Consider the following 24,776-nt stretch of genomic DNA (forward strand, 5'->3'; position numbering starts at 1 on the left):
ATTGTATATAATATTATTATTGGAAGAATAAGGCGTCCTACAGCCGTCAAGCCGTCCTACAGCCGTCCTACCTTGTCCTACCTACACACTAGCCGTCCTACAGCCGTCAAGCCATCCTACAGCCGTCCTACCTTGTCCTACCTACACACTAGGACGGCTACCTTGTCCTCTACAGCCGTCCTACCTTGTCCTACCTACATACTAGGACGGCTACCTTGTCCTACCTACACATTTGTATCATGTATATATATCCTTGTAATCTTGTAGAGAAAAATTAATGAGAAAAAAGCATTCTCTTCCATATTTTCTACAGAGCTTGATTCAGATATCAAAGAAGCTATGGTAATTCTTTCTGAATTTCTACTCTATTTGAATATTTCTAACGCACCCAATCTCTGAAGTTTTAATTCCTTGATTTGTGTGCCCTAGAGCAAAAAAAAAAAGGTTGAAAATTTTGAAACCACAACGAACAACCCTTTATATGTGCCTTAATTTGGAACGGAGAATGAAAATAATGGCGTGGTCGTAACACCACCAGCAACAGCCACTACTGCAGCGTCTGTAGCCCAATTATGTTAACTTAGGTGCTACGATGCACAGATATGGCACATCTGTCGCATATTGCATGTAGGATACGCAAATGGACACGATACGCCTCTGATATGGTGATGTATTGATCCAGATGCGTATCCAATGGATACGGCGTTTGATAGATGGATAAGGACATCCAATGGTTTAGATACGGGCCTACTGTCTCGATACGGATATATGCACCATGGCCTTTGACGCGATTTGGTGGAAGAAAACCTCACGATGGAGATGACGCAATCTGGTGGAATGAGGCCTCACGAAGAAGATGACGCGTCTTGACGGAGGAGGGCGTCGCACGGAGACGACCCGATCTAGTGGAGGAGGCTTCGCGAAGAAGATGACTGCAATACGTCAACATGTTGTTTGTTTGTTTTTGTAGAGAAAAATGACACACGTTTTTAATTTTTAGGGTTTAAATGAGACTAAAGCCCCAAAACTACATAGCCAACGGAATCTACATCACTACCATCCTTTCTTTTTTGAGAGTTTGAATAATATAAATTTAAATTTGAGTAATTAATTTTTTTTTATTGTTATTTAAGATATATTTTTTAGAGTAAACTGTAGCAATAATTCCTTAACTTTAACTCAATTGGAGCAATGGTCCATCAGCTAAAAATTCATTACCATTAGTCTCTCAACTCATCAAAACGTGCAACTAGGGTCCCTCAACTAAAAATCAATTACCATTGGTCCCTCAACTTTAACCCAGTTGAAGAAATGGTCCCTCAACTGTAGCCCAATTGTAGCAATGGTCCTTCCAACATAATTCATTTTGACAAAATTCTGACAAAATTGATGAAAAGAACCGTAGCTACACGTTTTGATGAGTTGAGGCTAATTGTAGCAATGGTCCTTCGAACATAACTCATTTTGACAAAATTCTGACGAAGTTGACAAATATGACCATAGGTACACATTTTGATGAGTTGAGGGACCAATGGTAATGGATTTTTAGTTAAGGGATCATTGCTCCAATTTGATTAAAATTGAGGGACCATTGGTACAATTTACTCTATTGTTTAAATATATATTTATTATGTAAATTGCCATACCCATGCCGTATCGTATCTTCATTTTTAGAAATTTAATGTATGTCCTATTGTGTTGTATCTTCGTGTCCATGTCTTTATCCATGCTTCGTAGCTTAGTTGCTATGAAGGCAAATGTGGTTGAATCCACTTGGTTGTGGTAAAAACAAGGCCTGATCATCTTAATTTTCGAAGTCTAAAAAATTTACAAAAACTAGAGATGGTGCATGGACTTCCTGAAATTTAAGATTCAAATGAAGTATGTGAGGGATGTGCAATTGGAAAGCAACACAAGGAAGTGATTCAAAAGTACAAGCTTGGAAAGCTTCAAAGTGATGTGTATGGTTCAATGAAGTATCAGTTTGGTACTACTTAAATTTTTTTAAAAGTAGGGATGAAAAAAAAGTTGAGCTCAATATTGTGTATGGTAACTCAACAACAAAGTACTTATTTTCAAAATTGCTACGAAAAATAGCTGGAAAGTGGAAGCAACTATTTGCTGCTTTCAAAAACCAGCTTTTTATCTTAGAAACATGGGTTAACAATAATGTTTAATGAAAGTTTTCAAATGCAGATCCTACCCTTACCCCAAGTGCCATCCTCTTCCTTTCTCTGGCATCTCACTAGTTCTCTCCCTCCTGTCTCACTCGTTCACTCCCAACTCGTCGCCCCAAACCCATTCCCCAACCTAAAACTTCCTTCCTCCCAGCGATCTCTCTCGTTCTCCGGCTTGGCGTTCTTCTTCTGGTAAGCTTCTCTTGTCTAAAATTTCGTTATTTATTTGTTTGGATTTTTAAATTTAGGGATGGGAGAGTAAGTGAAAGAAGGGTGGGAAGAGCAAAGGGATGAGTGTATGGGTGTTGAAAAAAAAAATTGGGGATGGTGGGTCGGGAAAAAAATTAATTGGGGAAGGTGATATGGTTTGTGGAAAAAATTAATTGGGAAAAAAAAGGGTTTGTGGAGGAAACAAGAAAAATTGAAAGAGAAGTAAGAAAAATTGATTACTTCTCTATTCATTTTTTTTAGAAGGTCTAGAGGACACATGTTTATAGTTGTTGATTACATTTTTTAGATTAATTTCTTGTTTGTCATTATCTCAATTGCTTTGTTAACTGCTCTGAATTGGTGTGTGAACTCTCCTTCTGATTTATCTTATGGTTTAGGTATATATTTTGTAGTGAAAATGCGTGACCTTGAACCTCCCCTTAAGTGTATAAGCCTACCCATCCTTCAATTCTACAAATACATGTAATAGGATCGCTCTGCCTGCAACGAAGCTTGTCGTTCGAGCCGCTTGAACCAAGTCCAAAGGGGTCTCTCTAGGGTTCCGAGCTCCCAATTTTGAGGCACCACATATATACTTGTTCTTTTTAAATTGTTTTGAATTTTGTTCAAGATTTGTTCTTTATTTTGATTGTTTGGAAATTGGTTTTTGTCACATCCCGGCCCGAGGCGAATCACTTCTCGGGCCCGCTCCACTACTGTAGCACGATATTGTCCGCTTTGGGCTTACCATTCCCTCACGGTTTTGTTTTTGGGAACTCACGAGCAACTTCCCAGTGGGTCACCCATCATGGGATTGCTCTAGCTCCCTTCTCGCTTAACTTCAGAGTACCTACGGAACCCGAAGCCAGTGAGCTCCCAAAAGGCCTCGTGCTAGGTAGGGATAGGAATATACATTTAAGGATCACTCCCCTGGGCAATGTGGGATGTCACAGTTTTAGATTCCGGAGCCACTTACTGGGAAAGTTTGGAAATTGGAAGATTTTGAATCACATCCTGCTTTACTGGTGAGTTCTTGCTTTGTGTTTTTCTTCAATGGTGTTTTGGATGGTTATTGTTTGTTTGATTTTCTTATTATCTGTCATATTATATGTGATGTATTGGATATTGGCAATTAGTTAGAGTGGATTTTTAGATTAATTAACATGAATGATGGGTTCTTATGAAATAACAACTGCAAATGATTTTAGTTTGGTTTTCTTACTAGAATTTGAATTTAAAAACTTGTTAGAAGTGGCACAACCAAGTTGTAAATGGAAAATTCTTAGATGAGAGAAATGCAGTGCCCGTCTAAGCCGATAAGGAGGTTTCCTTTATTTCGTTAAAGAGGATTCTAGGTCTTATCATTGCTTTGAAATACTTGTAGATCAAGTACATATGTATAGAAGTTAGTTTGTTCATTCAAGTCACTTTTTTTTGTTTTATTTGGGAACAATTTACACTTAGGGGTCCGCTTGTAGTGTTGACAGCCAACGGCTAGCCTGCCAGATATCCGATTTTTTGGAATGTTACAAGCTTTATATCACTAAAAAAATGAGATGGTGTCTCGCTATTTTCCACACACAGCAGGCTTAGCATTTGATTAAGCTGGGGGTGAGAGCATAAACAACCTACTAGAATACCATTGATATACCAACCTTGAAAATGGATGAATTCTCTGGAGTCCTAAATAGTTTGATCACTATTATTTGGTTGCTAGAATACCACTTTAGTTCATTTCTGTAGTACAAGAAATGTAATATTCTACAGATAGAAATTTACATAACTAATGGCCAATAAATTATACTGAGCAAGATACTACCACAGAGCTTTTAGTTGAATATTCGGTCCAAGTGTCATTTCTTGAAGCAACCAATTTATTCTGATTTAACTGGAACCTTTTTACGCTTTACCATTAGTTATTTCCTGATTATATTACAATATCATTTGTTCTTGTATATATATATATATATATATATGTGTGTGTGTGTATGTGTATATATGTCTATATACAAATCACTGGTTGGTATCAATGGTAAAGAAAGGGGCATCTTCGTCAAATCCTTCAGCTACATGGAATGCCCACAATATATCTATATTTTATGATGTATGCATCAAGGAGGTTGAGGCCAGACATCGTCTGGGCACTACTTTAACAAAGAAGGATATGCAAATATTAGAGCTAACTTCAAGGCAGAGACAGGGCATGATTATGAAAGAGTGCAACTAAAAAATAAGTGGGATGCACTTAAAAATGAGTGGAAGTTGTGGAAATAGCTAGTTGGTAAAGAAACTGGCCTAGGGTGGAATTCGAGTAAGGATACCATTGATGCCTCTGAGGAGTGGTTGAATAATAAAATTCAGATTTGTGTATTTATCTTTTAATATGTATTATGATATCATGCAATATGTATTAACCATATTCTTTTTTACTTGTAGATAAACAAAGAATATGGAAGATTGAGAAAAAGGGCATTAGTCCTGAGATGGAGGACAAATTAGATAGGATGTTTTCGAACACAGTTGCTACTGGTGAACATGTCTGGGCACCTTCATTTGGATTACTACCACCAGAGACAAGAGAGGAATCTATAGGACAAATTGATTCAGATGATGAGGAAGAAACTGAGACTATGCAGAGGAAGGGAAAAAAAAAAGAGATGCTAACCAAGGAGAATTGCAAAAGAAGAAGGTTGATAAAAATGGGAAAAAAATTGGAGGTGCTGCAAAACTTTGTGGTCAAATTGACCGTCTTGTTGAAGCTTATGAAAATAGGAGTTCTGCAAACTCATTGATGAGGTCGTTGCATATAGGCAGTAGTAATCCGGAAGTAATAGCAGCTGTTGCACAATTACCTGGTTATGAGCCACCTAGCGAGTTAGGGTTGTTTGCTACATGTTTATTTTGTATTGCAGAGAAGCGAGAGGTGTTTCCCACAATAAAAGATCCTGAAGTCCAGCTAACTTGGTTGAAATATATGTTCAACAAACAACAATAAGGAGCTAAAACTATGAATTAGTACTATGTGTGGTTTTTACTTTACATTAAGATTATGTGTTGAATATTGCTTGTAATTTGTGTTTATTGAATGTTGGATTATGATTTCTTGTTAAACGTTGGATTATGACTTGTTCTTGAATGTCAGATTATGACTTCTTAGTGATTGTTGGATTATGACTTATGGAATGTTGAATTATGTGTTAGGTTACATGTGTATATTCAATATGAACACCTTTGAAGATGATGTTGAGGATTTGGAGGACGGTCTAATTATATGTGTTGTAGCAAGAGCTGTTGAAACATATTATTTAAAATATGTCCACAAAACTCCTTGTATGAATTCTTCCCAAACAAGTAATATTTGGTTGATGGAAGTACTATAAGGAATGATGTGCGATGCTATAGAATGTTTAGGATGAACAAAGATGTCTTCTATAAATTATCCAAAGACTTGCAAACTAATTATGGATTGAAAAGTTCAAGGAGACTGAATGCAACTGAAATATTAGGAATGTTCTTGCATATGTTGGGACATGGTGTGAAAAATAGATTAGTTCAAGAGAAATTTCAACATTCTAGTGAGAGTGTTAGTAGATATTTTGGTGCTATGTTAGATATCGTACGTAAGATGACAATAGATATTATCAAACCGATGGATTCGGAGTTTCATGGCATTCCCCAAGAAATAAGGAGAGATACAAGATACATGCCTCATTTTAAAGTAAAGTTTGACTCATCTTCTAAATTATTTGCAAACTATAAGTGTAGGTTGACGGTTTTCTTCTATGTTATTATTCTTAGGATTTTATTGGTGCCATAGATGGAGTACTTGTCGAGGCTTCAATACCAACTCTGGATCACGTTCCATACATTGGTAGGAAAGGAATGCCGACTCAAAATGTTATGGCTGCATGTAATTTTGACATGCAATTCACATTTGCTTGTGCCGAATGGGAAAGCACTGCACATGATACAAGGGTTTTTCTATCCGTTCTACGAAATCCAAATTTAAACTTTTCTAAGCCTCCAGATGGTAATCTTCATAGTTATTGTAACATTTTACATACTTGCTTTGTATAATTATTACAATACAAAACAAAATTTTCAATTGTCAGGAAAATATTACTTGGTAGATGTGGGGTACTCACAAATGAGAGGTTATTTGGGACCATATAAAAGTGAAAGATATCATCTCCCGGATTTTCGTAGGGGTGCCGAACCAACATGTCATAAAGAGGTATTAAATCACATGCATTCTTCTCTTAGGAGCATCATTGAATGAACTTTTGGGGTATGGAAGAAAAGATGGGCAATTTTAAGGGATATGCCTAATTACCCGTTCAATAAGTAAGTGAAGATTGTCATTGCTACATTGGTTCTTCATAACTACATACGAAGGTATTCTGAACGTGATCGTCATTTTGATGACCTCAGGGACTTTTGTGAAGAGAGCGATAATAGTGATGATGATGATGAAGAATACCAAAATTATCAAGTTGAAAGATCACATAAGATAGAAACATTAAGAAATAGAATAGCGACAAGTTTGATGAATGCATCTAATTAGACTACTTTCAAGTACATTAACAATATTGTACTAATGAATCCTAGCTATTTGGTCTAAAATATTTCAATTGAAGTAGTTTGTCATACTAATTAATATTTAAGATAAAGTTTATAAATATTTTTCTTTTAAAAGTAAAGTATATTTAGTCATTCACCTTTATTTGTTTGGAAAAATAAATTAATGACACATCTAGTATTATACCCTTTTTTATCATTTCACACCGTTACAACTATTTTATATAAAAATTTACCAAACATTATCATACTGCTTTTTTTTCCAAAATCACTTTTACAAAAAAGTTTACCTAACACTCTGCTGCTTATTCTCACAGCACAGCAGAATCAGTTTTTCTTTTTTCAAAGCACAGCAATACCAAACCAATCCAAAGACAACTGCACTTGGTGAAAATAAATTTTTTTTTGTAAACGACAGTATCTACACTAAGGATTAGGGGAATGAGCTACGCTTTACATTGGACTTGTAATGATAATGTGGTTTAACTTCATACTTGGCGAGAATCGAATTAAAGTTCTCTCACTTGCAAGTGAAGAGAAACACTATTAAACTATAGTACTAAGTGACATAAATAAATATTTCTTAAATTGTTTTTGTTCTACAATTTGGTTATCCAAAATGTAACGGCTAGCTTGTTATTCATAAGTAACGGCTAATTCAAATATTTAGATTAACAGGGCTCATATTAATGTTATATTCTAAGGCTAAGATTACTTTGCTTAATTGTTGCTTTAGAGGTCTTTAGAGGTCTTTCATCTCATTTCGTACCAGAATAGTTTGGTAGAATGTAATGCAGATCAATTTTCAATGAATGAAATTTGTGGCATGAGAATCAACAATTTGCTCCGTTGAGATCAAATTTCCAGCTTATTTCTTTCAACTTTCAGTAGCAAAATCTTCGAAAAAATCATTACAAAATCTTATCAAATACGTGGTGGTGGTACTAGTAGTGGTGCAGTTGGGTTGTTATCGAATAGGAGGCTAGGAGGTGAGTTGGGAAGATTACTATTCTTAACACTATCATTTGTATTATCTCTCTTATAGAGATATGGTCCATCAGCCCCATCTTTTTTCCAAGTTTTTTACAAAAATGTTATTTTTACCATCTATTTGTATCATCTCTTCAATAGAGAGGAGACCCACATATTTGGTACAAATGATGGTACAAATAGCATTAGTCAGGTTTTTTTATTAATATTCCTAATTTCTATTTCGAAGATGAATTTTTACAAGAATTAAATTAACCAAATTAAAAACACAGAAATAAAATTATCAAATAACGGGTTGTCAAAAAAAAGACAATTGTCAAATAACTTATACACAGTGAACATTTTTTATTGTTGATTTAGCCTCATCCAAAGCCTTTCCAAGAAGTTCAGGCCAAAAAGTTTGATGTCCTAAAAAACTATTTGGGAGGGCGATAAGGTCAGAAACACATTCGTCTGATTCTGATTTGCTGAGGTTTGATGCATACCTTCAGGCGCTGTCCATATATATGCACAATTGTCATCCAAATGGCAAGCCTATTAACAATATCTTCCATCTAAATTCACTAAGCTTTTTTTAGTAAGTAATCCTCTATAATTTAGTATGTTCATGAATTTGTTTAATTCCTAAATCCGATTGAAAAATATCATTAATTGGTTTACCATTTTTAAAGGAACAATGCATTTGTTCTTTTAAAAAAGGTATAAACCAATTAATAATATTTTTTTTTATTTTTTTTTCTATGTATTAGAGTATCGTGTTTTGAAAAATAGAAAATGAATAAAATTCATATATAATAAGACCATGAGCTCCTCCATTCTCATGATCATATGAAACTCTAAAAAGTTCCAACTGAACGACGAAAGGGAAATCTCAAAAATGTCTGGAGTTTTATAGCTGTGTTATGGTCAAGTTTTGCCTTTTTTTTTTTTTTTTTTTTTCCGATTAATTTTGGGGTTTTTTCAATATTTTATGAGAAAAAACACAAGACAAGAGCCACTGAAAAACCTATTCATTTTGATATACAATTTTATGTACAGAGTCTGACAATTGTGTCTTTAATTTACTCTTTGTTTCTCATATATATATATAGTAACCTGAAGCTAGTGTTGTTTCTTACAGGATACACATATTTGGCCTGAACTAGTTGGAAAGCCTGCAAATGAAGTAGAAGAATTAATCAAGAGGGACAACCCCTCGGTTGTAGTTCTGAAACTTCCAACAGGCATTGTGCGACTTGAAGATTTTTGTTGCAACCGTGTGTACCTTGTGATTGATCACAACAGCAACGTCTTGATAACACCTACAGTGGGTTAGAGACAAGAATACTCTGCTGCGAAGACCCTAATCCAGTATTAGAGGACCATTGAGAGGACCTAATTACGTGGGTTATTAATAATAATGCTGTGTCCATAAATATTAAATAAGTTTCATTACTTATTGACAGATATTATGTATGTAAGGTAGTTAAGTTTGTTAGGATTCTATGAGTACAGATTATGACAAGTGTCAAGATCTTGTGAGCTTTGTAATAGCTTAGTAGTTAAGCAATGTAACTAGATAATATATATACACCTTGTATAACTGTAAAGAGAATTACTCTCTATTCATTCAATACAAAATATACTTTCTCTCTACAACTATACTTTCTTTCTCTGCAAGAATATTGCTATCATCTCTGTTTACATGGTACCTTTCGCCTAAATAGCTTTGTGCTGGATGGTTTCTTGATCTTGGTTCTTCTGCTTTTGCTCAACTACTTCAATTGATGGTCGTTCCTCTTCTTCTTCGGATCTTGATCATTCTTTGCTTCCTCGATTGGGTGCATCTTCTTCTTTGCACACCAAGTGTTTGTTCTAATTTCTCAGAGAAATTTTTATCTGGGATTTTTCTCTTGATTTGATATAATGGTGACATCTGCTCAGTTACAGATTCTTCAATCTCCTATAACGTCCCTTATATCAACAGTCTCATCTTCTGTGATTGTTAAACTTGACGATTCCAACTATCTCACTTGGAATTTTCAAATTGAATTGCTTCCTGAAGGTCATGGTCTCATAGGTTTTATGGATGGGTCTCATCTCTGTCTTGCTCGCTTTGATGTGTCCAATTTTGGGGATTTTTCTGTTTCTTCAAGTGGTGTGTCTCCGATAGTTGAAAGTGATGAGTTCAAGATTTGGAAAATGCACGATCGGGCATTGATGCAATTGCTTATAGCTACCTTATCTCTTTCTATTATTTCTTGTGCAATTAGTAGTACTAGTGCTCGTGATTTATGGGTTCGTCTCAAGGAACAATTTTCGATTGTTACTCGAACCACAATCTTCCAAATGAAGTAGTGACTCAAAGTCTTATGGTGATTCCTCCAAGGTTGATACTTCTACACATTAGTTACATGTGTGTCTGTTGTCCACAAGTTGCCTTCTCCACACTGGTGGCTCAGATTAACAAGCTTAGGGCTCACCACCCTGATTATCTAATCAAATCTATTTGATTGGATAAGTTGGAGAATTTCCATTGAAAACTTTCGATGGATATTCCATGTCGGTTGGGTTTTGAAGTTAAACATCCAATGCTCCATATTCATACCCAGAATGGCCCAGCATAAGCATTCATTAAACGCCTTCAAATGATTGCGTGATTATGAGTCATACGTACCAAGTTCTTGATCTTTGCTTGGGGCCATGCAATATTGCAAGCAACCATGTTGGTCCGCTTGAGGCCCGTCACAACCTAACCTTACAAAGTGCGTGTCAGTTGGTTACCAGATAAAAACCTGACATATCGCATTTGTGTGTCTTTGGTTGTGCGGTCTATGTGCCATTTGCGACGCCCTTATGTACAACAAAAATAGGTCCTCAGAGAAGGATGGAAATCTATGTCGGTTATGATTCTCCTTTTAATATTTTTTTACTTAGAACCTTTGATAGGCAATTTCTTTACCGCTCGTTTTACAAATTGTTACTTTTATGAGATAGTCTTTCCGTCGTTAGAGGGAGATAAAAACATCAACGTTATGTTCCTAAAAAACGACGCTAATTATCGTGGACGTCCCCGATATGTTTCATCTCGATCCCATTCTAGATTGTTAGAGTATAACCAGACATTTCCTCTGATCTAGCAAAAGTGATGAGATCACATATATCAACTGCAAATGTGCCTGCAAAGATAAATGTACCAAATGCACTACTGTGGCCGACCTTTGTACATTGGCGGCTAGCTAATCAATCTATTATGCACCATAAGCATGACAGATCACTCAGTTTGAAGGATTCACTTCCCAAAAGTGAAGGAACGTGGCACGAACGAATCCGACTCTCGATCGCTGTCTAAATCCTTTCTATCTCATGAGATTAAATCTGGATTACTCCCGAGACCTGAAGTTCTTGGTCCAATATACTAGTTTGGATGAGATATGGAATTGGAATGAGATTATCATAGATGATGTTTCATTTATATGGTAACTACTCACATAAACGAAAAGTGAAGTTATCGAACCGCGTTTCATTAATTAGTGCCAACGTAGAATTGATTCGTCAATTAGAAGAATCAATCTATGATAAATGAGATGAATGAAATAGTGCGAATGATGCCTTGTGGCACAAGGTTTCTTTCATATGTCGTGTGATTGATTGCAGCATTACAAATGTGGTTGTAGTATCTATGTAATCCTAATACGAAACCTACATAGAGTTTCCAAATGACTTACATGTACTGATTCAAATAGTTCTCTATTCTAATGAGGCCTTCACTTTGTGGATGCAGTACTATCCGGGCGGATGTGGTATACCCGTCTAAGTGAATATTCGATCATTTAGGGATATATGCCCCTGCGTGTACAAAATTTGAAATTGCTAAAGTTAAGAAAACTAACTCACACCTGAAGTTGGACTTGAAGATGAATGATCTCAGGAAAACTCAACATTATCTTGACCTAAAGTTTTGAGCTAGTTCTGATGGTATTCTGGTCCGCCACTCAAACTAGACGCTAAAGGTATTATGTTCGAGTATACCCTGATCGTCTGTACGCTAGATGAAAATGAGACCTTTACAGAGGATATGGAGCATAAGGCTCCACATTGGAACATGATGCAACCATATCTAAGTACAATTGGTGTTTGTTGTACTTAGCCCAATGCATTAGATCAGACATCTTATGTGCTGATAATCTTTTGGCATAAAGCAGCACTACGCCTACATGACACCACCAAATTAGTGTTAAAGACGTTTTTCCGTTACTACAGATTTGGGCTTATCTATCCTCATGCATCTCATAATAGATTAAACCCCTTTGACCTTCGGAATGATACCTACCTTGTGGGATTCGCTGAATCAAACCATCTGTCTGACCACACAAGATACATTCTAGAATGGTTATGTCTTTACCATTAAGGAACACCACAATATCTTGGAGGTCAACAAGATAGATATTTTGTTGCGAAACCTTTGCATCGTTCCAAGACTCGCTGGATCTTATCAGGTGAGAGATATGGTTGAGAACTCTTGTTGAGCGTATTCAAAGTCCCTGCGATTTTCATCTATCGTTGAGTCCCAACAATGATCAATGAAGACAACGCCGTATGTATCAACCAGATCATGATACATCCTACAAGTGAAAGCCAAGCATATTGTCCCTAAATTAGCATGAGCATCAGAAAATTGAAGTCAAGTAGTCCGATCCCTGACAACCTGGCCGACCTCTACACGAAGTCACTACCGAAGTCTACCTTCTAGAACCTTGTTCGAAGAATTGGTATGCGTAACTTTCTCACTTGCGATGCTTGTAGTTTTATTTGGAAGTTCTGTCAAATTCAGGGGAAGTATCCAGAAGTATACTCACTTGACCTTAATGTACTCTTTTTTTCCTACAATTAGGAGCATTTTTCTCACTGGGTTTTTGCTACCTGACTAGGTTTTGACGAGGCACCCATCCTAGGTTGGTCACACTCTTGTGTACGCTTTACTTGCGTCCTAAAGTATAGTTTTGACTTAATGCAACTTCTCACTTTTCTCCTTTAGCTATGGCCTTTTATCTCCCCTTGGGTTTTGCCATAGTGAGGTTTTATGAGTTTTACCACCCATGCATTCTTCTGTTTTTTTTTTTTAGACTCACATTCACTGCTTATGCCGACTAAACGGGACTACTTCATCAACTGCTTCTACATTTTCCTAAAGATCTGATGCACCATCTACTTGAGTATTTGTGCACTCAAGGGGGAATGTTGTGACATATGTTTTAATACATGTTGTGATTGTGTAAATCTTCAGTAAAGATAGATTAGGAATCCTTTGGGATCTGGAAGATCTTTCCTAATAGACTTTGTATTACTTGGAGAACAAGTTTCTCTTCTCCTTATTACTATAAATAAAGGCACAAGGACTGGGGAATTAATACACAATTCCTCAAGTCCATTCTCCATCCTCTTTCTCTCCATGCCACACCCTTCAGTTAAATATAAGCCACAACATGTTTGTATTTTATTTTATATTATGCTATTTTTGCATTAACAAGTGAAAGATTTGGATATGATATACAATGAGCCAGCCATTATATTTAGATCGAGCTCATCGTCTTGAAAATATATTTTTTTTTTCTCAAAATCCATCTATATAGCCTCTGAATCTGACCTAACAAGTTTTCATTTAAAGCATAATAGAATGTGTGAATATGAAGTATGTTGCTTACATGAGAACCTAAATTTAAGCAACTTATAAATCAAAGTCGGGAGAAGAGTTTGATATAGGTTGTTTATATTTCTTAAGTAATTAGAATTTTAATTCTCTCCAACTTAATGGTTGAAAGTGGAACATAAATTTCAAGAATGTCAACTTGACTTGAACGGTATATGAACTGTGGAAACATAAATTAACCACGCTCACTTAGAGTGGATCACGTGGATTATGAGTTCAATATAGGTATGCTTGATGGCGTGAACAGACCTAATTCTCAACTATAATGGGCTAAGCAGACTAACTCACTGAAGAATAGTGATAGCCCACAACTATCCGGCCCAAAGGCTCAAATCTTGTCGAGCACTCATGTAGACAGCTTAGACACATAAAGGCATTACGACCTACTTTGTAGGACTCGTCGACCTCTCGCTAAACTTGACCATTCATGAGTTAAACAAAGTATTTCAAACTTGAATACATCTTTATTCTTCCACATAAGAAGATATTTATAGAGAACAAGACACAAGCGTAATTGAATAAGTAAACCTAATTCCTTGAGAATAAGAAAACCTACATCTTAATACAATAACATAAAATAAAATAACTACGTAATAAAATAACCTTATAATAAGATCCTCTACCAAGGGAATATCCTTCCACCCGATAAGGAAGACTGCTACGGAGTAGGATTCTCTCCTCTTTTTTTTTCCTTCCCTTCCCTCCCCTCCTATTTGAACGGTCACAGTTAAACCACATCAACATCTTATATTAATTTTTTTTATAGAAAGAGAAAGACAAAATAGAGAATGTGAGAGGAGGGGATGGAAGGGGATGGAAAGAGGAGGGGAGAGAATCCTACCAAACCTGCTACAGATGACCAAATGACTTTCTCTCTTATAAATAGCCAACTCACCCAACTCACAAAAGGCGACTGGTAAGGGTTTAACTGGCCTTTTACTACAATGGTGGAAAAGAGTTAAGCCTTTTCATGACGGCGTAGGTTCAAACTCCGTCAGTAGCTAATCTAACAAAAATCTATCATTTGACACAAAAAAAAAAAAAAAAAAAAAAAAGGGGTCTAACTGAACTCAAAACCCTCTTCTACTATTCAATTTCTCTCGAACACTTTATTAGGTGAGGCCATTGGGAAAACACCAAGGGGATTTTGTCAACTGATCATACGGGTTTTTTCTTTTATTTTTTATTTTTATTTGCGAGTTCTCCAGTCAATTCCTACTTTGTCAAATTTCTATCCACAAGAATTAAGTGACTTTAATAGACAATATAATTGTCATTATAATAGATTTTGAATGTGGATTCATTTTTGTTATCATTTGCACCTAGTTAAGATACTATTTAAGCCTGTTGCTTCTGCTATACCGGTCTATACTATGCAAACTGCTAGCATTCCTATCAATTTTTATGATTCTCTTGGTAAAATCAATAGAAACTCATTGGGGTAATATGGATGATAGAGCCAAACCGCACCTAGTGAGTTAGAATAAAGTTTGTTGTTCTATGATTAAAAGGGGTCATGGCATTAAAAAAATCAAATCAAATGAATAAGGCCCTTCTTGCTAAATCAGGTTGGAGGTTACTTAATAAGGACAATGGCCTATGGGCTAATATGTGCAAGAAAAAGTATCTCAAACATGGTGAGGCTGATATTTTTAACATTACAATTTGGAAGGGTGTTTCTTTCTTGGAGGAGTATTACTCATGGTGTTGAGACAAATGATACCTTAATTAATTGTGCTCTGCTTTCAGTTCATGGTTTTGATCCAAATTTAAAAGTTGTAGACTTCATTGAGAATGGGTCTTGGAATGTTGATAAGTCTTATGATTCCTCCCCAAGTTATACAGAAAATTCTTTGTATTCCGCCAGCTTTGTCATGTGGTTGCAATGATTCTATGATTTGGAGTGGCACCAATAATGGAGAGTATAGTGTGAAAAGTGGCTATCTTATGAATTTTCCTAACCAAGAATTTGCTGACAATTCTTGGGCTTTCATTTGGAAAATCAAGTTGCCTTCTAAAGTCACATACTTTCTTTGGATTTTGACTTATGGTAAGCTGCTGACTAATGAGCAACGTTTAAAAGACACATGTCTAGCAACACTTTTTGTCATATTTGTAATTTTGCAGTGGAGAATATTTCGCATGTTTTCTCAAGTTGTCATGTTGCTATATAGTTTTGGAGTAATATTCCTTTTCCACATCATCCTCATGGGAACCAATTTGATTCCTTTCTTGGTTGTGTGGAGGCAAATTTAAAATGCAAAGATCCGCATGAGCTTGGATTATCTTGGAATCTTGGCCTTATGTCTCATATGGAAGTGGAGGTGTTGTGCTATATTTTGTCCTAATTTTACTAAACCTCCTGATCCAAAGAAATGCATCTTTGAGTGTTCTATTGAATGGCTCAAAGCTAATGTTAGCATCTCTAGTAAACACAACCATATGCAGGTTCTCTTGGCTTGGGTTCCTCCTTCGTCTGGGACCTTTAAGTTAAATGTGGATGGTGCTAGGCTTGGTTCTAATGGGGTGATTGGAAGTGAAGGACTAATTAGAGATTGGCAATGGTAACTAGATCACTGGTTTTATTGCTAAATAAAGGAGTTCAGGAAGTTCTCCTTGATGAGCTTTGGGTTTGTTTTATGGGTTGAAAATAGTTAAAGCTACAAATTTCGCTCATCTTATTGTCGAGGTTGATTCTGCTTTGGTGGTCTCTCTCATTTATGGTTCGCCAAGCCTTAATAATCATCTTCTCTATGATCTTATCTCGGAGTGCAGAAGTTTGATCATTGAGAATTGGAGTTGTGATATGCAACATGTTCATAGAGAATGTCATTTTTCAGCTGATGGGTTAGCCAAATTGAGTTTAAATAGCGAAATGGAGTTTCAAGATATTGCGGAGCCTCCTCCTTATTTAGTTTAAACTCTTTTAAACGACTGTTGTGGAGTCACTACAGCTAGATTAGTTATTCCTTAGTGTTTCTTTTTTCCTTCCATTTTACCTATAAAAAAAAGAAAAAAAAAACTATTTAACCCTATCTAATAAGATCCAAAAACTAAATTGGTTTCGGAGCCTCCATAGTTTACATAGGACATCCTTTATTATGATTGTAATCCGGTTTCAGTCTCTAGATTTAAATAAGTTTCGTTTCTTGAAAAAAAAAAAAAAAAATCAATGGTAGACTATGTTAATTAATATTTTCTGATATAATTTATTGAATAGGAAGAATATCAGAGAAAAGTACATCTTATGTCAGGATCATCCATTCTCCCTCCAAACTAGAAAATTAAAAAACATAAGCGCATCTGGTAGACTTTATTATCATGCGCACACTCTCGTCTCTACCGAACAAATGGTACCCGCGAGACATTCCCAGATTCATCAATGAAAACATACACACGGTTGCAACAAACTTCCACCCCTATAATTCCACTTTTTTTTACCACAATCGTAACCCCTGGGTTGGTCTTCTGGATTACTGCTTTAGCCTTACTCAAAGGCTTTCCAAGCAGTTCAGGCCAATCAGTTTGATGTCCTGCAAAAACGTGGACACCAAATTTAAATTTCCCCGAAAATCTACAACCCTTCTACACCAAACCATGTATACATAGTTGTGTTATTATATTAAAAACAAATAAACATAACATAAAACTTGGCAAAGAAAAACAACCTCGACCACAACATGCGGGATTGGTGCAGCCATTGTTGGCACAAGGTGGGTAACGAGGCCAGGTAGACATCTTCTGATTCTGATTAGCTGAGGTGTGATGCGTATGACCTTCAGACGTTGTACCTATATATATGCACTATAGTCATCCAGAATGGGAATGCTATTAACAATATTTTCCATCTAAATTCACATTGATTCAGATTAATCACATTGGCTTTTTTAGTTGAGAAATCCTCTATAATTTAGTATATTCATGAATTTGTTTAATTCCTAAATCCAAATCGAAAAATATTAGTGATTAGTTTACCATTTTAAACGAACAAATGCATGCATTTGTGGGTTAGGTCGATATGGAGGCCCCTAGCACCTAAGTTTTAATTTTCCTGTCTGTAAATTAATGTAGCTGACAATATCGTATTGTAAAGACACAAGAAGAACAAATTCATATATAAGAAGCCAATGAGCTAGTCGAAAATATACACAATTTTATTGTACGAAAGCTAATCATTGTTTCTATAATTTATTGTTTACTTCTTGGGAATTATTATTAGCACTCCAAAAATTTCATTCTACACTCCAAACTTTCTATATTAGGAAAGAAAAATACACTTATGAGAAGTGTAGAATGAGATTTTTGGAGTGTGAATAACATTTCCCTACTTCTTTTCATTAAAACTCTTTTTCGATGTGACATTTACATAGATTTAGCTAGGGTGCACTTTTGTTCACCCACATTAACTTTGGTGTATGCTCACCATACACCTTAAATCTTGAAAAGTGCTCTCTGACTTGACCATGATTTAACTATTTATTGTTAATATTTTATTTTAGGAATTGTATTGGCACTCTACAATTCTCATTTTACCCTCCAAACTTTTTTGGAGCGCTAATAACAGTTCTCTTATTTTAATGCATTATCATCATTTTAGCATTTATCTTTTAACTTTTTAGAGAGGATAAATTACATATTACTACCTCAACTTTGGGTCAAATCACAAATTCATACCTTATTTTTTAAACATTGCAATGCTATACATCAACTTAGGAAATAATTGCAATGTCAAACCTTCAATAAAAAATCATCAATTTATCTGTTAACTGCTGATGTGACAGGTGTAGGTGCCACATGATTGATGACAAATCATCAAATTCATGCCACGTGGCAAATAGATATTTTTTAATTTTTTTTTAATGATTTAACACCAATAAAAAAGAATATTAAATATAATTACATTAGTTAATTTAAAAAAAATTGCAATAATAAAAAGGATTAAACACCATCAATCTCAATACCACAACACCACAATCATTTCTTCTCAAACCCCCCGCCTCTTCTGGATAGCCCCGCACTGACTTGTCGTTTTCAACTCCATCCACTTTCCCAACGACGTCGGCCCTAGCCTCATCGACTAGCAGAACTCGCACGCCATTCTCAACAACACCATCGTCTCCCAACAACATCACCCTCTCTAACAAACTCCCTCGAGGAGGAAGACGGATCTTGGCAACTTGACGAACCTCGTGGTCCTCTGACTCACCGATTACAGTTTAGTCGGTGTAGATTCCAACTTGCTAGGTCGACTCATAAACCTCAAGGAAATTGTCGAAATTGCCCTCTTTGAACACCTTAGTGAGGTTGTTAGCATTCGCAAGGTCGTTGGCCTTGGCGAGGGTGAAATTGTCAAAATTATCCTCGAGCTCTTGTTGGGACTCTTGGACGTCAATACTCGGGATAGAGTGCAACGACTCATCCCCAAATATTTCGGTTTTTATAATTTTAAAGCGTGAATTTACGAAAATTCTCTTTGAGGAAAAAACGTTGACTTTTGTTGATCGTCTTGTTGTATTGCGTAAGACTCTTTTTCTTGGCATATCCTTGCAGGACTTGTCATTATGAACGCGTGTGTACAAGAGGAATTCAATTTGGAGCTCAAACAAAGATTTTACGAGATTCGGAGCAATAAGGGCATTTTGATAATTTTTCAATTGGAGATATTTCTCCATCATAGACCATTAGGGTGGTGACATGCCCCATTTCTGGGGTGTTCATTTTTCTCCTCCAATCTCTTGGACCTTCTCGAACATTATCTCTCTCTCCTTGTCTTTCCCCCTATCTCTGCAAACTCCCTTACCTCTCTTCTCTCAAACTTTCCCTCTCATTACTCTCGCTTTCTCTCCGAGCACAGACACACACACACACAAACACCACAATGAAGACTGGATCACCACCACCGTGGCTCACACTCCGGCGATCCCACCACCCTCGAGTGGATGTTGGACACCAAGATAGCTTGGGGGAACCTTCCTCAATTTCAGGCGAAAAACCCAACGACCTTTGAGCCCTTTTCTGGCTAACTCTAGCCACGGACGAGAAAACCAAAGGTATATTTCAATTCCTTGTCTCCCGAGCTTCAATTTGATGCATTGGGTTACAAAGTTTGGTTGAGATTTAAGCTCAATCGAAGCTCGAGAGTTTCCTAGCCAAGAATTTGGCCTTCTCCTTCATTGGGTCCAGCGGGTGCGACCTACGAGCCTAATCGGGTCGACCTGACCTGCAACCCAAAAACCCGATTTAAATAACCGACCTAACCCAATAACCCTAACCCAGATCCAACCCAATAGCCTAAGCCCACCCCAGCAACCAGCCCAACCTAGCAACCCAAACCTAAGCCTGTTCGTGGGCCGCCCGTGGTGAGCTATCATGGTCGGCGTGTGGAGCACACGTGCCTCCACCGGAGGTACTGTGCTCCATCGCCGTCCACGGCGATGCTGGTTACTTTTTTGGCGAACCATCTCGGCGCATGGCGGCACATGTGATCGCCCGTGGCCTCTCGGGCCACCGCCCTATAGGGTGCATAGGGGAACCCAAGGTCTCTCTTTAGATTTTTTGACGTGCCGAATGCAAATATGCTGCCCATTTTCCCAAATTCTATCGTTTTAGTATAGTTTTTTTAAATGGTCTATAATTGTGTATAGGTGTGTCAGTGAAGTGATCCCGTATTCTCTAGTTCGAGCAGCCCCCCGACAATGGAATATCTATGAGTGGACATCTTCTTAACTTGCATGTTTTTATAAAATATTAGGCTTGCATTCATGAAAAGTATGATTTCACGATTTAACGTTTTATGCATTATTTATGATTTATCGAGTTTACGTTTTACCGAAGGTTATGAATTATTGGATTTTCGTATATGAAATTCTATGGATTTAAGAATATGAATTATCATGGATTTATGAGATAAGGCTTTGAGTTTTGAGCTCTGGATTTGATATGAGGTTTTTAAGATATGTTTTCGGTGCTTATCTAGTAGGTTATTATACAGCACATCTACACAACACAGGTATATAGACGTCTATGGACATAGGACACAGTTGAGGATATTTATGCCATACCCCCCCAGCTTTACTGGCGAAACCAGTGTCAGGCAGCTTCACTAGCCATGGCTAGTGTCGGTGTGTAATGTTATATGTATATGTTTCTTCTCTGGCGTAACCCAAAGTCGTACAGCTTCACCTGTGGGTGATGGGGCCTACCATGTTTCTTCACTGGCGTAACACAGTGTCGTACAGCTTCACCTTCAAGTGATGTATAGGTACTGCCTTCGAGCGACTATGATACCCCTAGTTGAATATGTCATTGAGGAGATTTACATATTTGCCTTCGGGCGGCTATACTACCATTTCTGAGCACTGGTTTATATGTAATTGTTTTACGAACGTTTTTCATGGCAGGCTAGAGTTTTTAGAAAAACCTACTACATAGTCCTATATATGTGTTTTCAAAACAAGGGGTTAGTATGTTCAGAAATAAAATGATTTTCTTATTATTAGTATTTGTTTTATAAACTTTGGTCCACTCACCCTTTGTTTTGCGCCCCCTTCAGGAGTTAGAATCAAGGCATCTTCGAGTCTCCCCCGTGTAGGACCCACTCCTTTGTTCGTACTTTTTTATAATAATTCTTTCACATTATTCTTGATTAGTTGTATGCTCTGAACACGGTTTTGCATTGGTGTATTTCTTTATAATTACATAATTTATTTGTATGCATTTTTTAAATGGCATCCTCGGGTGTCGGTCAGCACGTGCCCATCCTAGTATTTGGGGATATCAAAATCGGAGCGTGTCATTAAGACTTTGGTGGGCGAGGGACTGATTTTAATTTAAGGGATAAAAGTTTTTTTTTATTTATTAAGTTTCATTTTAATTTTTATTAATATTTGATTAATTTTTATCTAATTGGGCAAGGGAGTGAACCCTTTCCTGCCATGTTAGCAATTAACAGATAAATTGATAGGATTTTTTTAGAGGTGTGACATTGCAATGAATTCCTAAGTTAAGGTATGACATTGCAATGTTCAAATATGAGGTATGAGTTTGTTATATAACCCAAAATTGAGGTGGTAAAATGTAACTTACCATTTTAATAATATTTGTATCTCAATCGTCTCGTCCCCTTTCCTCCCACCTCATTCTTCCTTTCTCGCCTTTTCCCACCGATGTTGTGGTGGTGAAATTCCGCCATCTTCGATCTTGACGAAAATGTAACTATAAGAAAAATTAACACCTTTGATCAAGGCCAAAGCCTCATGCGCCCATGAAGTGGGGATGGGGGGTTTGGCCAATGGATCTCTAATGCCTAAGTTAGTTTATCTGGAAAGAGTGAGTGTTTAGGGCTTAATTCTGTAGCAACAGTTTACCATAAATTAGTGGAGCTGAGGTATTTATAGGAAGATGGCCAGCTTATTTGTATGTTTTTTACTCAATACATGGCGACTTCCCTTTTGGCCTCCTATCACTTTGGGCTGAGAGGGAAAGAGAAAAAGGGGGAGGCGTCGGGCAGGCCCCCCTTGTTTTGGGGCAGAAGGTGTTGAGCTGCGGTCTGGTGCCCTGCTCCATGTATGTGTGTGTCTATATATATATATATATATATATATATATATATATGTAATTTTTTTTTTCCCTTCTCCTTCGAATTATCTTCTAAATTTTCTCCTGGCATTTTTCATGCAAGAATTTTTTAAGATGCCTCTCTCCAGTGGTAAGGGTGATGAATATCCTCCACCCCTGTATCACTAAGGCTAGTGTTTTGGTATGGTGGGTTACCTCCAAAGGAAGAGATCAAGAAGATTAAGGATGCAGTGCTTGCTCATCCGATCACAACTGTTGAGCCTGAAGATGTCTTTGCCGCCTGCTCAAGAGTCACCAGCTTGGAAGAATTTATATAGGTTTTTAATATTTCTTGAAAGTAATAGGAATTTAAATTCTAAAAAATTAATGGTTGAAAGTGGTAAATAGATTTGAAGAATGTCAACTTGACTTGAAACGTATAAAAATCATGGAGACATAAATAAGCCACGCCCAATTAGAGCGGGCCACGTGGATTATGAGCTAAATATGGCACGCTTGATGGCGTGAGCACACCTTATCTGAACCATTACGGACCAAACAAGCCAACCCACAAAACAGTAGTGATAGCCCACAACTAGAGGTGGAAAAAATTTCCAAAAATTCTGAACCAATCCGAAAAAATACTAATCCCAAACCGAAAATGTCCCAAACCGATTTTCCCAAAATTTTCGGTGTACTATCCCGAAAAAATACCAAAATTTCGGTATGAGAATCGGGATTTTCTTCCCAATATTTTGGTATTCCCATACCGAATCGAAATATATATTTTTATTTATTATATATATATATATACACACACATACAGATAATAATATATATATATATATATCATGTTGGCACAATAATGAAAAAATCATGTTACTTTATTTTTCATCCCTGCAACATAAAGATATGAAGGATTATGATATGTGTTATGTGTCATTCTATTTCATTGATAGGAGTCACCTTTACTAGAAGTAACACAAACACCAGTGTCAAAGTTGTTGAAGAAAGTAGAGAACATAAACACCGAAAGTGTAATGAGTATTCCACAGAATCACAAAAAGGTATATAACTTTTGTAATAGGTTTTCCTTCTAGTGTATTCTTAAATGGTAAAACAACTCCGTTCTATAGGTTATAAACTTATAAATGCATCTCAGTACTAAAAAAGAAGATATCATATAAAACTTATATGCGGTTGCACTGGTGGTTGTTTAAGAGTTTAATGTTGTCTACGGATATCGTTTGATCAATTCATGCATTATTCCTTCTACCTCCTCAACTTCATGCCAGGTAACTCATCGGGAGTATGAAGTTGAAACTAGTAATGGAAAAACAATCACGAAACGAAGGAAAACAAGAAGCACAGTAATGTTTGAAGTATGTTGCTGATTATTTCAGTGAAAATATAACAGCTATGGGAATTGGGAATACAGAATCACCAAAAGCCCAAAAATATTTCAGGATTCCCGATTGTCCCGAAATACCGAAACTATTTCGGGATTCCCGAAAATTAGGATTTCCGAAATTTTGGTTTAGGATCGGTCTTGAAATTGAGAATACCGAAAATTTCGGTTTGGAAATCGAAACTAAGGTTTTAGTTCGGTATCCCATACCGAACCACCCCTACCCACAACTATCCGGTCCAAACGTCTCAACTCTTGTTGAGCACTCATGTGGACATCTTGGATACATGCAGACATCACGACCAACTTAGCAGGGCATGGTTGTCAACCTCTTGCTAAACTTGACCTTTCAGGAGTTAAACAAAGTATTTCAAAATTTCACACAATCGAATACATCATTATTCTTCCCCATAAGGAGGTATATATAGAAAACAAGATACAAGCCTAATAGATAAGTAAACCTAATTCCTTGAGAACAGAAAAAACCTACATCTTAATAAAATAACCTATATTAAGAGGTCCTCTACCAAGGGAATATCCTTCCACCTGATAAGCGAGACTGCTCCACCAGTTAGCCTGCTGAGCATTGGCACACTACAGATGACTACATGACTTTTTTCCTTATAAATAGCCAAGTCACAAAAGGAAACTGGTAAAGGCCAAACTAAACTCAGAATTCTCGTTTACTATTCAGTTTCTCTCGAACATTTTCTTACGCGAGGCCACAGGGTGTTTGTCAATTGGTCTTATGGTGTTTATCTTTTTTGCAAGTTCTCCAGCCAATTCCTACTCGCCTACATTTCAATCTACAAGAATTAAGTCATTTTAATAGACAATATAATTGTCATTGTAATCCGGTTTGAGTCTCTAGATTTAACTAAGTTTCCTTTCTTGAAAAAAAAAAAAACAATGGTAGACATATTAAGGGTTTCTGATATAATTTATAGAATAGGAAGAATATCAAAGAAAAGTACATCATATGCCAGGATCACCCATTCTCTCTCGAAACTTGAAAATTAAAAACATAACCGTATCTGGTAGACTTTATTATCATGTGCACACTCTCGTCTCTACCGAACGAATGGTACCCGCGAGACATTCTCAGATTCATCAACGAAAACATACACACGGTAGCAACAAACTTCCACCCCTAAAATCCCACTTTTTT

At 36.6% G+C, this 24,776-nt stretch overlaps 1 pseudogene; it reads left to right on the forward strand.

The window, feature by feature from the left end:
* Positions 1-4,416: 4,416 nt before the first annotated feature.
* On the forward strand, positions 4,417-5,382 carry LOC137733630 (L10-interacting MYB domain-containing protein-like; annotated as a pseudogene).
* The last annotated feature ends 19,394 nt before the right edge of the window (positions 5,383-24,776 follow it).

Source organism: Pyrus communis, chromosome 1 (assembly GCF_963583255.1).
Source record: "Pyrus communis chromosome 1, drPyrComm1.1, whole genome shotgun sequence".
NCBI classification, from domain to species: Eukaryota; Viridiplantae; Streptophyta; class Magnoliopsida; order Rosales; family Rosaceae; genus Pyrus; species Pyrus communis.